The 14,921-nt window shown below is 39.3% G+C and overlaps 1 long non-coding RNA gene across 2 annotated transcripts in view; it reads left to right on the top strand.

Annotated features, from left to right (window-relative positions):
• Nucleotides 1-14,203, top strand: part of LOC136014437 (uncharacterized) — an 83,201-nt gene extending 68,998 nt beyond the window's left edge. For both annotated transcript variants that reach the window (XR_010612702.1, XR_010612701.1), the window contains exons 4-5: nucleotides 9,683-9,791; nucleotides 13,163-14,203. This is a non-coding gene — a long non-coding RNA (uncharacterized LOC136014437). The remainder of the gene's footprint in view (nucleotides 1-9,682; nucleotides 9,792-13,162) is intronic.
• The last annotated feature ends 718 nt before the right edge of the window (nucleotides 14,204-14,921 follow it).

Below are 14,921 nucleotides of genomic sequence, written 5' to 3'. Positions count from 1 at the left end.
TCATCTAGTTGCAACCCCCCTGCCATGGGCAGGGACACCTCACATTAAGCCATGTCACCCAAAGCTCTGTCCAACCTGGCCTTGAACACCTCCAGGGATGGAGCATTCACAACATCCTTGGGCAACCCATTCCAGTGCCTCAACCACCCTCACAGTGAAGAACTTCCTCCTTATATCCAATCTAGACTTCCCCTGTTTAAGTTTTAACCCGTTAGCCCTTGTTCTGTCACTACAGTCCCTGACAAAGAGTCCCTCCCCAGCATCCCTATAGGCCTCATTCAGATACTGGAAGGCTGCTGTGAGGTCTCCATCTACAAAAAGCTTATGAGTAATATATAGTAAATGTGTTGCATAGGTCATTGGTGAACTTTTGTTTTTTTTAATAGAGATAGACTTCTCAGACCCCTGAAATACTCTTACAGCTTTCTTTCCATACCTTATTTTTTAAAATTTATTTTCTACCTTTTTATCAAAGCTCTTGGGATGGTCTTACTAGGACTTTTCTTCCATGTCCCCCTGTTTATATCTCAAAAGATCCCATTGTCTTTGCATTCTTTTATTCCCATTGTCAGGAAAAAATACATGTCCTGTGCCTTGGATGCTTTAATCATATTAAAATAATACAAACTGCAAAATAAAGACCTTCAGCTTGGATTCATTCTATCTAACTTTAGGCATGAGACCAACTTGCCTAAGGGTTCATACTCCTCAGCTCCCTATACAGGCAATGAGTGTGTCTGTCTGCATTTGTTGGTTATAGATGAAGAATAGGCTCCAATTTAGCTATCTCACTTTAATGTTCAAGTAATGCAAGATGAAGCAGAAGAATAATCTATAATCCTAATTTCCATGACCAAAAGCAGCTTCCCAGGCAAGAGGTACTAACCTTTCCTAGAAAATCAGCCACATCTCATTTCTTTCGTTTCCCTGTAAACTAATGTGACCCACTGAAATATTCGCACCTCCAAGTGCATTCATTTAGTGTGGGGGACAAGAGAAAAAAAAGAAATTAAAAAAAAGAGCATTTAACAATTAACAAAACCTCTTTTATAAAGTTTGGACATTTCTCCTCAAGATCAGGAATGACAAAAGAGGGTGGAGAGAGGAAGTCACGAAGTACTATTGGAGCAGTACAGCACTGCAGAAGCACATCATAGATTTTGGCTATTTTGTACTAAACAAAGTCCAGCATGTCACCTAGCAGAATGCTGTAATGAAACTGCCAAAATAAAATGTAAAAATAAAAGAGAAAATGCCAATGTGTTTGTCATTAAATCTCTTTCAGAGCTATAACCCATCCTTGATTTTTCTTTTGTTATGTTTCCCCTTTGTGGATACAGGCCAGAAAAAACAGTTGTGCAGGCTGAAAAGGAGGATAGCAAATAGTACTTTGTGTTCTTGGGTTAGATGGATGAGAGGTGGCATGATGAAGCTTCATTTGGAAACGATCCTACATACAGGAGTCTGATTTTCATGCTTGGTGTGGAGGACCTTATTTCTACAAAGTCTGAAATCAGCTTTGGGCTGTTGCTCCAGTTGTACAAAACACTAGAAATGACAGTGTTTTAAAATTTGCTTGAAAACTGCTTGTGACACCTGTTTCCTCCTAAAATCTGTCTGAGAGAGTAAGACGGCAGGAAGCTTGTTCTACGGCTAAGGCTCTGACTTGAGACCTGGCATTTCTGTTTCCAAATTTGTCATGTTCTAGGCAGGTGATGTGGATTGCACTTTCAAGGGTAACAGGGTTATTTTGGAGACTCAACTGGACATGGGGTTTGAGGGTGCCCAGATCACTTGTGACATGGAGGCAAAGTCACCAAATTCCTTCACACAGAGCTTAGTGTGTTCTTTACTTCAGTTTCTTTACCATAAAATGAAATTGATGGCACTTCCTTGAGAACGAACTGAAGAGCTCAGATGTACATTCATGTAGGCAATAGATGGCTAATCTAAGAATTATGGTTTAGCTACACATATTATAATATCAAAGGTCAGCAGTGTGCAGTACTACATCCATGAATCAAGGTAAAATAGTTATATACTTTTATCCTGAGGGCCTCAGAAATACTTGAGGAGGATTTTTCACTGAAGAGCAGCTAGCTTTCCTCCTGAAGATCATAAAAGCCCCAGGGAAACTGCACACTTCTCAGTGTGAGATTCAGGACCTTTATGATGTTTCATTTCTCAGAAACTGCTGTATCCAGTAAAGTTACGTAAGGTCCTGATTTTGGGCTTTCCTTGGATATGTGTATACTAGTAAATCAAACCATGCCAAGAACTTTGCTTGTGCACTGGAACTTTAGATATAGTGTTTAGTCAGAGTAAATCTGTTACGTGCTTTCAACCCAAGCCGACTGGTACTACCCTGAGCAATTCCCAGGCATTTCAGGAATTAGGTCAGGATTAATCCCAGCAGACAGTCTGGATGTAACCATCCTGATTCAGAGGACAGGAGATTTGGAGAACATGGATGTGGAACAGCCCATGCCAGTTGGCCCCTGAGATAGAAAACAGTCCAGGGTACATTTAATGTATAAAACGTTGCAGATGTAGCCTGAAGGTCTAAGATCTTACATGTTGTGCAAGTATAATAAAAATTGATTGACCTTTCTGTCAGGGTAGACATTTTTTCTAACATACTATTCTGCTATCCCTGCAGTTTTTTAAATCCTATTTAAATTATATCTATATTTCTCTCTCTCTATATATATAGTGAGAGATTTATATCTGTATATCTGCTGCGTTATGTATAGATGCTTGAGCTAACAGGCTTTCCCTTTTGGACAGTGTCACAGAATTCTATGAAACAATAATTGACTAATCTTCTGTGACGCTGTATCAAAATCTAATTCAAGAGCTGTTTGATTAGCGGTCTATGGGGTTGATTTCCTGCATTCACATGTGACTCTTCTGTGAAGTGCTATCAGCAGCAAAGGAGGGTCAGATGGAATAATAAGATTCCCCATAAAATTTGCAAATGCTACTGCTCAAGATCCCTATCTAGAAACCCAGGGGGGGAAAGAAGCAGTTTCTGTGCCTTTCCCAATCAATGCCTTCCATCACAAAGCGCTGTCTAATATGTAAAAGGAAAAAAATGAAATCCTTTGTGTGTAGATAATCACAAAAATTTCTTTGACAATAGTAATGAGCTGCTTTCCAGCTTTTCACACAAATGGTTCCTGGCTTAGTGTTGTTTTCATGCCTCCCTCCTGCTCCCTTTCCCCCAAAGCACTGAAGTTGCAACATTCTGGGAGCACTTCCAGGGGCTCCATTCTTGCTTCTTTCATTATTGCTCTCCCCAAAACTTGAAGCAGAATCAGTGACGCAAATTATCCCAATGGGAGCTGCGATGAGGGGAGAGAGCTCGCAAATACAGGGACGTGGTTGTTTCATTCCCCAGTGACACAGGGCTGCAGACCTGTGTCAGGTTTATACCTGATACAGATCTGTGACAGGTATACAGATGTTTGAATTCAGTGACAGGATGACTTGAAAAGAAAGCAGTGCAGAAATTAAACACGTGACTGAATACCGCTGTTTTTTTTTGAGGGCTTATATTACCTGCACTTACTGTCATCTGCTTCTCCTATTTGTCACTGCTATCGCTCCATTAACACTTTTTTCCTCATTCTCTCTTCATTGCAGCCCCAGGACCTTTTTTTTTTTTTTTTCCTTGAAATTTTACAACTTCCCTCTTAGCTCAGGCAAGAAGCTTTCCTGTGTATTTTCACACCGAGTTTCTGCTGAAGGCAGAGGGATGTGAGGATGTAGCCTGCACACAGGCAGGGCATGCATTGCCTCTCTCTGTTATGGTTCTGCTGTTACCAACACCAAATTGTTACATAGAATCATAGCATAGTTAGGTTTGGAAAGGACTTTAAGATCATCTAGTTCCAACCCCCCTGCCATGGGCAGGGACACCTCACACTAGACCACGTCACCCAAGGCTCTGTCCAACCTGGCCTTGAACACCGGCAGGGATGGAGCATTCACAACATCCTTGGGCAACCCATTCCAGTGCCTCACCACCCTCACAGTAAAGAGCTTCTTCCTTATGTCTAACTTGAACTTCCCCTGTTTAAGTTTTAACACATTACCCCTTGTCCTATCACTACAGTCCCTAACAAAGAGTCCCTCCCCAGCATCCTTGTAGGTCCCCTTCGGATACTCCCCCAGATGACTTGCTTTCACTGCAGTGCTCCCAATTTCCCTGACATGCTTTTGCTCCAATAAAAGGTCCTTATATAGGGGTTCAACTCATGGGTTTTTAACAAAAGGACTTCCCTTTTTTTTTCTGTTGTATCTCCATATTTGTTAAAACATACAGAGTTGCTTTCCCTTAATAAAGGAATAGCCTTTCTCCTCAGTTCCTTCTCAGTAATAACCTCACAGTGGGAGTTAAGATTGAAAAGGCAGATTGACCATCCTGCTGTCATGCAGCTAAACTAAGCTTGATGCATGTGTCCCATAAGGCACAGATGTTTATTCTTCCAAAATAGATTAATATTGGATTCTTATCTTCCTTTTTTTTTTCCAGAAGCTTTATTAAAAGTATTACTAGTAAAGCATTGGTATGACTGGAGTAATACAACAGAAAAAAAAGGGACATCTCTCCAAACTTTAGATGTGCTGGTTTGTGCACATACCTATTTTGTTAGCAATTGGAAATGTCCACAAGGAGATCTGTTTCTGTTTTCAATCTTTCCCTCCTACTGATCAGATGAAGTTGAATAGATCTAGACCAAGATTTTTCATCATGTAATACCCCAGCCTTATGCCAGTGTGACAGACTCTCCTGGCACATCTTCCAAGTACGATCTTCCAAGTGCTATGTAGGGGGGGGAATGTGGCTGCATCCCACAGCATGGTGTGGGGAGGAGTGAACTCCTATGCACACTGCTGTGAAGCATGAAACATGTTAAAGAATCAGTGCAAATAATCTAGGTCTTCAAATGGGAAACTACAACTCCTAGTATCATTATTATTATTATTATTATTAATTGTAAGGAAAAGCTACCAGCTAATGCTGGGGTAAGGTTCAGTTTGTTACAGCTCTGTGTCATCCCTGTTTTAGATTTCATAGGGTTACCATGTGCCTTTTCTAGCACATACAAATGCTCCTTAATGTTTTTTAATGTGGTAGTTATCAATGGAAGGCAAGTTTGGGGTTTTCAGGATAAAAGAGTGTGTAAACTTAAAATTACTTTATTACTTTATTGTCCCATTACCACAGCATTTGGCATTGTGAAACTTTCTGGACCTCAACAGCTTGGTGCAAATGTTATTAGAGTGAGGCTGGAATATAGACAGGTCCTCCAATAGCCTCATTCTCCTTGGAAACTGGGATAAAGATCAGTGTGAATTCAATACTCTGGTCTGGAGGTTCAGGAGAAGAATGAATTTCTTCTGAGCATTTCAGCCCACCCCACCAGACCTGTTGGTGTTTCTTTTCTAAGTATTGGCAGAGGTTTTAAATTGTTGCTAAGATTTTCCTCACCTGTACCCAAAGTTAGTTGGTTTAGCGTCATTTACTCAGCTGGCATGAATGGGTCACTTGTTTGTAAATAGGCAGTATCTGTCTTGGGGGACTTGCTTTATGCTTGTGTTTAGAGTAAAAAATAAATCAGAGCAATACACAGTCCTTAGTTGCCACCAGTCTTGAAAACCGGTTACAAGTTTTACCTTGTATTTACACATACGCCTGTGTTCAAGAGCGCAAATACTTCTGCTGACTTCACTCAACTACTCATATGGTTAATGTTATGCATGTGCCCAGGAGCCTTGCTGATTTGTGGCCTAAGGTCACATCTATTAAAGTGTATAACAAAACATTAAAACCTCTCCTACTTATCCAAACCCTGTTAATCTAAACTACTTTCATGTCTCTGTTCCATTTGGCTAATCAAGGTTTCAGTAGAGTTGCTCTGTGAGGATAAATACCAAAATCGGTTGAAGTCTGTCCTCGACAAAGTACTTCTGGCTCCCAGTGCCTTTAATGAGAGCCCTGAGTGTGTATCTGAGGTTGGAATTTGGCTCTAATGGAAGATGGATTTTTCAAATCTTCTGTGAAGTGCTTCACAAAATAAGGGGTTTCAGTTTTTATACCCACACATCATATTATACTTACAGTTACCTTTGGCTGAACGATTCTTGGAATTTCTTTCTATCACATCCAAAAATATGACACATTGAATGCATATCAGCTGCATATATAAAACATTGTACTGTAAGACAACATAAGGTTGTCAAGGTTTACATTGAAAATGCTGCTTGGATTATTCCTTGTAGCACAATTTCAGTTCAGTTTTTTTTCTTAGTTTTTTTGTATGCATTCATTTGCTTTTTAGTAACCTTGAGGTTAAGAGCACCTCTAACTTTCTAGATCTTCTCTTGTCTACTGTGGAAAAAAGAAGACAAGACAGCTAATTGTTAAAAAATAGAAGTTTTAGGTTTTTTGTCAAGGAATTTTTCACTGACAATAGGAGCTTGATAGATACTTACAGATCACAGAAAAGTTTATTTAACTCTTGAACTAAGAGAAAAACAGTTAAAAATATGTTCATTCTGCTGATAATTTACAAGCAAGATTCTGACAGAGTGAAAAAATCTTGTACTCATGATTCAAAAGCACCTCTGCATTCAGCAGCTGAATATACTTTCAGGAGTCAATATTCTGAGATCTGCAGGAGCTGAAACAGTACTAACAGATAGGGCCACACTCCAGCAAAGCAGTACACAAACCATTTCTCAAAAAATAAATGAAGAGAAATGTCTAGGATAAATGGAGTGAATTCCTCCCTGGACAGATTTATCTCTTCATACAGACTTCAGAAAGGAGGTTGGTGGCTAGTTTAGACTAGGCACGTAACTTTAAAAGGTTTAAAATGAATGGGGTATATCTCAGCCAAGGTGTCTGGTTGTGTGCTGGAGCTGGTTTCTGGGCACTGAATATCTTCAAGACTTGAAGGAGAAATACCCAGGCAGTTATCACTATTGAAATCAAAGGGAGTTAGGTGCTCCTCCCAAAGGTGCCAAGTCACTTAAAACAGCCTTCAGGCTGCCCAAGCTGTGTAAATATGTGGACATTAGATACCTAAATCTCAGACACTCTTTTAGACATCTTGTACAACTGTTATGCTTGAGACTTTTCTCTGACACTGTTCCCTGTCATGGGATGCCCGCATTCAGTCCAGTGACTCTTACTCTCCAGGGTGTATCTATAATAATAGTCCTGTAGTACCAATGGCTGCACTAGACCCTACCCCACCAACAAAGGTCTTGCAGATTTTGCTGTCTATCGACCTACTTTTGAGAGAAGGATGAGATCACTTTCACCACTGTTTTTCCTATACCAGGAACTCTCTGGGGAAGGAGACACCTATTTTGCAGTTTTGAATGAAGGGTCACTCAGCCATGGCCCTGTCTCTATCTCTTCCCCATGTAGGGCCAGGTGAACTAGAACATGCTGTATGTAGCATTACCTAAGATCCATGGATGGAGATAAATTTCAGTATTGCATGGATGAACCATTCTGAAGCTCCAGAGAAACCTCATTATATCTGCTAAACCTCAGTTCCTAACCTAACTCCTTCTGAGTCACTAGTCTGCTTTTTAGCTCTCCTGGGTATTGATGTTAAGTTCCCTAAGCACATAGCTTGGCTATAAGTCTAAAACATTTTTGCAAACTATACTTAATATTTTCAAGGACTCAGACAAGGTAAGGCTATTACTGAGATTTATGGCTTGACGATTGCTAAGGCTTTTAAAAATCAAAATTATTTAAAGAACTGCACAATTTCAATTGTTTTGTGTTTAAGTTGCTTTGCTAATATCTCAGTGAGATCGTATTTATTTTCTCAATAGGAGTATGCCTTAATCTCATGACATGTTCTGATTTCTCAGTAAGAACTGTTTTTCAGATCTGACTTTATTATGAATTCAGGGTCTCAAAGGGATCTAAGCTTCTAATTTTCAATGCAAGCCAAGCGCATAAATGCTTTTGGTAATCTGGGCAAGAGTCAATGTGTAGTCGGTTTTGTAGCAAGCTCTCATAATGGCATAATTCGAATTGCAAACATCCAGGGAGAATATTTGCTTGTGGTAATGGATATTTTATGTGAGAAGCATTTTATTGCTGGGAAAAGTTTCCTATCTGACACAGATTTTGGGTTAGAATCAAACAAGCCCCAACAATGTGTATTCATAGTTGACAGTATAATATGCACAAATTAATCCTTTTTCAGTGAAGGTAGAAGTTATTAATTCTTCTAATGGACAGATTCTTCTGCCTTTGGAAAGAGATTGACAATCACTTTATAGACTTATTTTTTGTCTTCAATACTAGCACAACCTTCCTCCTTTTCCAAGTTCTTCCTGTCATCATAACAATTCAGTGCTGCTGATTTAGTGAATAGGATTGAAGGAGACAAGCAATCCAGCATGTTGAATTTGAGCTCTGATCTTCCCTTTGCATTGTTGCACAACTTCTTAGTTTTGCTAATCAAAAAGCATTTGCCTTCCCCCTTTTTTCTCAAATGCGCAAAACCTAGAAATGTAGAGGGACAGGGTGGTTTTGGAAATGATCAGGAAAAGACACCTGTACATTTCTCTGGTTTGGCTCTGTGTTAAGCATTCCTTGTGGTTCTGAAACTTGATATTATTTGCATTGTTCTTCAAATATCAAGATAGAACTAAATTCCTTAAAAGTCCTATTATGCTTAAGCACTGGAACATGTCCAAGCACATGACTGCTCATAAGTTGTCTTCATCAATACTGAGCTCTTGACGTACGATTCATGACAAATTGAGATGGACAAGCCATCAAGTGCATTTTAGCTCTACAACAGCTAAATTTGCAGAGACTTCCAGTATGGTTCTGCGCGTTGTGAAAGACCACAGTGCTCTTGCTAGAACTGTGGTGTGTTAATGCTTGCTAGTGTTCCGTTAGGTCATACAGTGGGAAAAAGTACAAAAATAACAAACTCTTTACTCTGCTAATTGCAGGCTTGTTACGTGATATTCCATTTCTGGTTGATTTTTTTCCTCTCCATTGCACTGATTAATGGCTATGCAAAACAAATACAAAAAAGTCTTCTGAAAAAAAAAAAAAGGAAAAAAAGAAATCACATTGCACCTGAAAGATCATTTACTTGAATTTCTACTGCAAACTGCGCATTTCAGTGTGTAGCCACAAGACTGATAACACCACTGATGTATCCCATTTGACTTATTCATTCCAGTGATATCCAGCTTTTGAGAAAATCATCAGCTGAGCTGTGACTTAGGTGTGCCCTGAATTTGGCCTTTCTACTTCCTTGGCTTTAGAACTGCAAATTTTACTTCTTTTAGCACAAATGTTGCCTGTATATCTGGGACATTTTCCTTCTCTGTGCCCTATGAAAGGAACCTGCATGTCAGTGGAAAGTTTCCCACAGACGTTGAGGACTTGTGGGTAGACCTTACACAGTAGGAGCTCTCAAAACTCTTGTTTCAGAGGAATTTAATAGTTTTGTCTTGGTAGTTCATGAAAGAGGGCTTTTGTGAAACCAGCTCTGTTATCTTTTGTTTGAGATGTGTTTTCAAGAGCCTTAAGGATTTTGATAGCAAGTACTTAGTAAACAACATTTATTATTATTTTATATGGACATGTAAGATAACAGAATATTTTGTTAATCTATCTCAGTCATGTCACTATTTCAAAAGGACTGTCTTTTAAGAAGCACCATCCAGGAACACTGCTCAGCCTTCAGGGAGCTGCTCAGCTAGACCATGGCTGCCTGTGAAGAAAGTATGTAAGTGTATGAACTTTTTGCTTCTGGGCTCCTAGGCCAGATACAGGACTCAATACACTGGTGAAAGTAATTGCTACAGTTGTTCAAGATTTGTGAGTTCTTAACAATAAGACCTCACAAAAATGGCCCACAGCTGAGTTGGAGAACATTTTGAGCATCCTCCATATTACACTTTCTACAGATGATAGGAAAGTGCCACCTCCCACACTGTGCAGACAACTCTGTCACACTGACTCTGGGCATCCCTGCTCAAGTGCAAAATACTCTTACAGTGTCACTGAAAGCCAGGATTCCACAGGTCAACAATCTCGTGTTGCAACTTCAAAATAAAAGCTTTTTGCTCACTGAAATACTGAAGAGCTTTCCCACAAAATGGACTCTGTTTTGGAGCAGGTGTCAAGCTTCTTTGCAATTTTGCTTTCAAAAGTCTTTTAATTACAACACTAAAATGAAATGGAGAAATTTTATAAAAAATTGGCTTTCATCAGATATTGGGTTAAGCCCTAGTCTGGGTTGTCAAATGCTTTTCTCCCTATTGGTGGTCTCAGAGCAGATCATTGCAAGGTCCTTCTTGCAAATCACGTAGGTTACACTTCATGTAATGCATATTTGTACTTCAGAAATATAAGAAGATAGACCTGAAGGTTGGCCTTTGCTGTGCAAAGATGTTGTTACTCTTTGAAATCCATGCAATTGATGCGGAAAGGCATAACACTGAACGGTTGAAAATAATGAGAGCTCTAGAACTAACCACTGCAACTGCAAAGACTACCTAGGAGCCTTTTTCCAGCTATGTTCTTTGAGCATGTCTGCAGCCTAACAAGCCATTTACCCCTTGTAGCTTTACCATTCCATGAAAAATGACTCACAGATGCAATTCATCAGCTTGCTGTGGAAGAATGCCATTTATAGGCTGATCTTTTTTTTGTTTTGTTTTGTTTTCTCTCTTTTTTTTTTTTTTTTTTCATCTGGGTACAAATTTCCCATTACTCTTTCAACTGCCATTTGCTACTCTGAGGTTGTGATACCCCTGGCTTCTGTAAACCAGTAAGGTTCATTAATTTCAAGTCATTAGGTTATTTCCTTGAAAATCTATAACTGGATTAAAACTATATCTGTGAAGACACAGGGTCATGTCCTCATACCTAATGTTAGGTACCTCATAGCTTTCCATAGCTTAAGGTGGGAGACAGGCACCTCAAAAGAGGTGCCTCACCTTGCTTAGCTTTAATGCCTACCTTTATTGGCTGTCCGGGGTGTCTGAATGAGTAACTGGATAGCTTGTCCCTTTTTCTATGTGGATACAGTGCGATGAGAAAAGTCCCTCATATTGTGAGCAGAAAACAAATGTTCTCATGATGGAAAATATTGAAAGCTGTACTATGCTTTAAATCAAGAGCAATATAATTTCAACATGAAAAGTGGGTCTAATGCACCATCTCTTTCATTATAATTTTAAATAGTGTGGTTTTCTGCCTTCCCTTGTCTTTGCCACGGGACTGTGTAAGAGGCTTTTATGATTAACAGAACTATCCTTTGCAGTTTACCTTTCATTAGAACTTCATATCTTACTCATTTTGACTAGCTTCTGTCTACTTTGTATGTAGTTCCCAGTGCTATTTATATTTTAAAGACCCCTTATTAGGCTTTTTTTTTTTTTGCACACAGAGTATAAGACTTTATATCCTTGCTTAACTGAAATGGCCTTTGTTGCCCTTTTCTGTGTTTAGATTATAACCAGGATGACTTTCACTTGTGGTCTCTCCAGCTGTTTTTTAAGTAGTTCCCACTTTTCTGCAGGAGATTTCCTTCACATTAGAAGATTCCAATCCAAATTCCATATGGTATTTTGCCTTCCCTTTAAGTCAGCTTTCCTTTATTTTTTTCTTCCATGGGCCCTAACTCATACGAATCCTACAAATGCAGTGTTATAATTAGAACTATGTGAACACAGCACTTCCATTTCTCAGAGGTTCCTGCAAACATTTGCTTTGGGTTTCATCCATATGAACTCCCATTCCTTGATATTTTTCACTTTGAACTTCAGATGTGAACAAGCCAAACATCACTGAGCTCAGACTCAGCTCCAGTGATTCAATGTTAGGAACCCTTGAAACGAACAATTAAAAACCCAAACAACCCCCAAACCACCCCAATTTTGTTTGGTTTTGGGTAAAACCGTGCAGTCAAAATTATCACATCAGTGGTTACCTGCCAATAATGAATCTTCAGTCCCAGAAAATCAGTGCTTCAGTTTTATGATCTAAACATTTCACCTGTTTAAGGGGTTCCTGGCTTATTTTTTCAACCTGCAGTGTAGTACCCGAAAGCACCTTCCCGCCTTGACAGGATGGATGAGAGCTCCCTCTCCTGTTTTATTCTGTTTTAGACTGTGGCCTCGGTTGTGACCCCCACATATCGCCAGCTGGGCTTTCCTAATATCAGACCCATCTCAGTATGCTCATTTTCCAGGTTAGACCCAGGGTAGCCTCGAGTTACCTTCCTTTCACAACAAGAAACTGTTTCAATCTCTTATTTTTGCATAGTTTTTATTTCTGTCTTCAATTAAAGAGTAAACTTTGTTCATGGAGACAGCCCTAACTTCCTAGCACTAAAAAGCATAGTTTTTCTTAAAAATATCTTTTAGTATAGAATGGGACCGTTACAAGATTTTTTTTTCATTTTACTTAAGTGATTGTATTAACCTCCCCCCAAAAAACATAAAAAAATTGAAGAGAAATTAGAACTTTTTTTATTTTTCATTTTATGCCTCTTTGTAGGAAGAAAAAATGAAAAAGACATAGGTAGTGAACGGAATAAGGATATTTGCACTGAAATCACTTACGTGTAATGCTCTGTCTTAAGAGACAAAGGTGGTCATTTTCTATGGTCCTTTATTTTAGTAGCCATATATGCATTGAAATGCTAACACCTGAAAGTTAATTCACAATATTTTAGTGCCTTTTCTATTACAAATCTATTCCTTGAATCACTGAAATTATGCTCGTTTTTTGAGGAGTAGCCCAGCCATAAAGAAACCAAAAATTGCTTAGTTAATCTTACAATTATCAGAGTCTTATTCTGTGTGGACAGACCTCAGATGAAATGTCATCTGCTTGCTTCTGAGTTTGGCAATTTCTGTAAGTTATTGCCCGGCCACTCAGCCTAGCTTGTGGTCACCAAGTATTGGATCTGGAACTGCTTAAAAACGTTGGAATTGACTAAAAGCTTCATGTTCCTCTTTAGGAGGAGAGTAGAAAAAGGGCAGAGGAGTTTTAATTTACCTAGTGAGTATTGTTGACATTTTTTGTGTTACCAACATTAGGAAGTTGCTGACAGTTTGTTTTCTTTATTTTTCTTGTTTCGCTTAGAATTCTTCGATGGGGACTGAGTTTTTCATGCAGAATGAAAGCAAATTGCAAGTCACAACAGAGAACAAGAAAAGGTGGATTTTTCCTTTCCAGACATGGCGTTTGCTGGAAACCATAAAAATGAAATAACAAATTACAGAGTGGAGATAATAGCATTTTAGAAAGCCACATTAAATTAGAACAGTTGAAGGCAAATTCTTTGCAGCTGCTAGCTTCAATTTGCGGATAGAAAGCCAAAAGCATTCTTAAAGATCTCTTTCTTAATTAAGTTAACGTTTTTCTCGTCGGTCTGCAGATCTGCCAGTGTGAATAGCGTGTGTCTTCTTCATGGGCTACAGCTGTCCCGTTTGCTCGGCTTGGTGAAATCCTGCGGGCTGGTTTTCCTCATCAGCCAGTGTGCAGTGGGAGGCAGGTTGGGTGGGAGCCCACTGGAGGGCAACCTAGGACCGTCTATCTGCTCTCCTCTGCTCTTCTCCACGACCGTTCCTTCCTAAAGGTTTTTGATCTGAACTCTAGTAACAGTTTACATTTCCACGTCCGTATTAGATCTGGAGTTCCACAAAGCGAGGCCAGCACTATGTGTTTTTGCTCTCTCAAATATTACATCGTCTATTTATACTGTGTGTTTTTGTAGCCCATGATGTAATATGACAAAATTTCAGCCATGTGCATCACACATGCAAGTCCAAGTGCAGCTGGGTTGTGTAGCATGGCTGAGGTAATGTCAAGAAATTTCATATTATATTTAAAATGACACCTGTAAAAATAATCTTCAATTTGTAATTTAAATACTGTAATACTCAATTATGTGAACTGACAGGAAGTGTCCCAGTGGTTTTGGAAAATAACATTCTTTTATCCATAGAACCTTTGATGCATTTTTGAACAGCCATAATGGAAGTTCGGATCATGACCTTCTGCTTAGAGAGAACAAAGTCAGGGAGGAATAAAATCTTCTCCTACAGCAAGGTGAAGTCGTCTCTCTGCATGTTATTTTTGCTTTCTCAGAGTCGAATGTCGCCCATGCACGCTTTATCATTATCCAAGAAAAGGGGAGCTCAAAACTGTAAATCCAGCCTCATTTCTAGTTGTATAACTTGCTTATGGCAGCACATGCATGTCATCTGTAAGTATATATCCTGCTTTACCCCTAAAGAGAGGCTTCTAAGGTTTTCCTGCAGTCTACATCAGTAGCAATCAGCTTCTATTAATGTGGGAGTGAGGTCTGTGACTTGGCCATTGAAAAAGCTCAGAAGTCTTCCAGATGCAGAAATCAGTTTTGGAAATCTACTGAGCTGTTTCTTAAGTATGTCTCTTTTTCTTATTTGGGGGGAGGAGCTGGGGGGTGAATGATAAGATGTAGACTTTGTGCAAGTAGGTTATAAATGTGATAGCCCTGGGAATTCTCCCACTGTAAATTACACCTTCTTCCCTAATTCCGTGGCATTTCCCTTATCCAAGAGTTGTTTCTTAAGGCTCTCATGAGCCTTAACACTGCCCCTCAACCCCCAACTTGTACCTGTTACTTGCTCCTGCAAAATCTAAGGGATTTCTCCTATGTCCTTTTCCATCATGTACTTTCAAAATACTGGATGTGACTTCCAGGGAGTTGTGTTTTGTGCCACTTAAATAAACTCTGCTCTTTCCATTCAACTCTGGTAACCTGATACAGCACAATAAATGCTAATAAGTTTCCTGCAGAGTAGTGCTCTTAAGACAGCTTATTTTTCATCCCTCCTTTCATGTTGTGCCCTTATTG

The sequence above is a fragment of the Lathamus discolor genome, chromosome 5 (genome assembly GCF_037157495.1).
Source record: "Lathamus discolor isolate bLatDis1 chromosome 5, bLatDis1.hap1, whole genome shotgun sequence".
NCBI lineage: Eukaryota > Metazoa > Chordata > Aves > Psittaciformes > Psittacidae > Lathamus > Lathamus discolor.
Note: the sequence above shows the minus strand (reverse complement) of the source record. Positions and strands in the feature narration are given on the sequence as shown.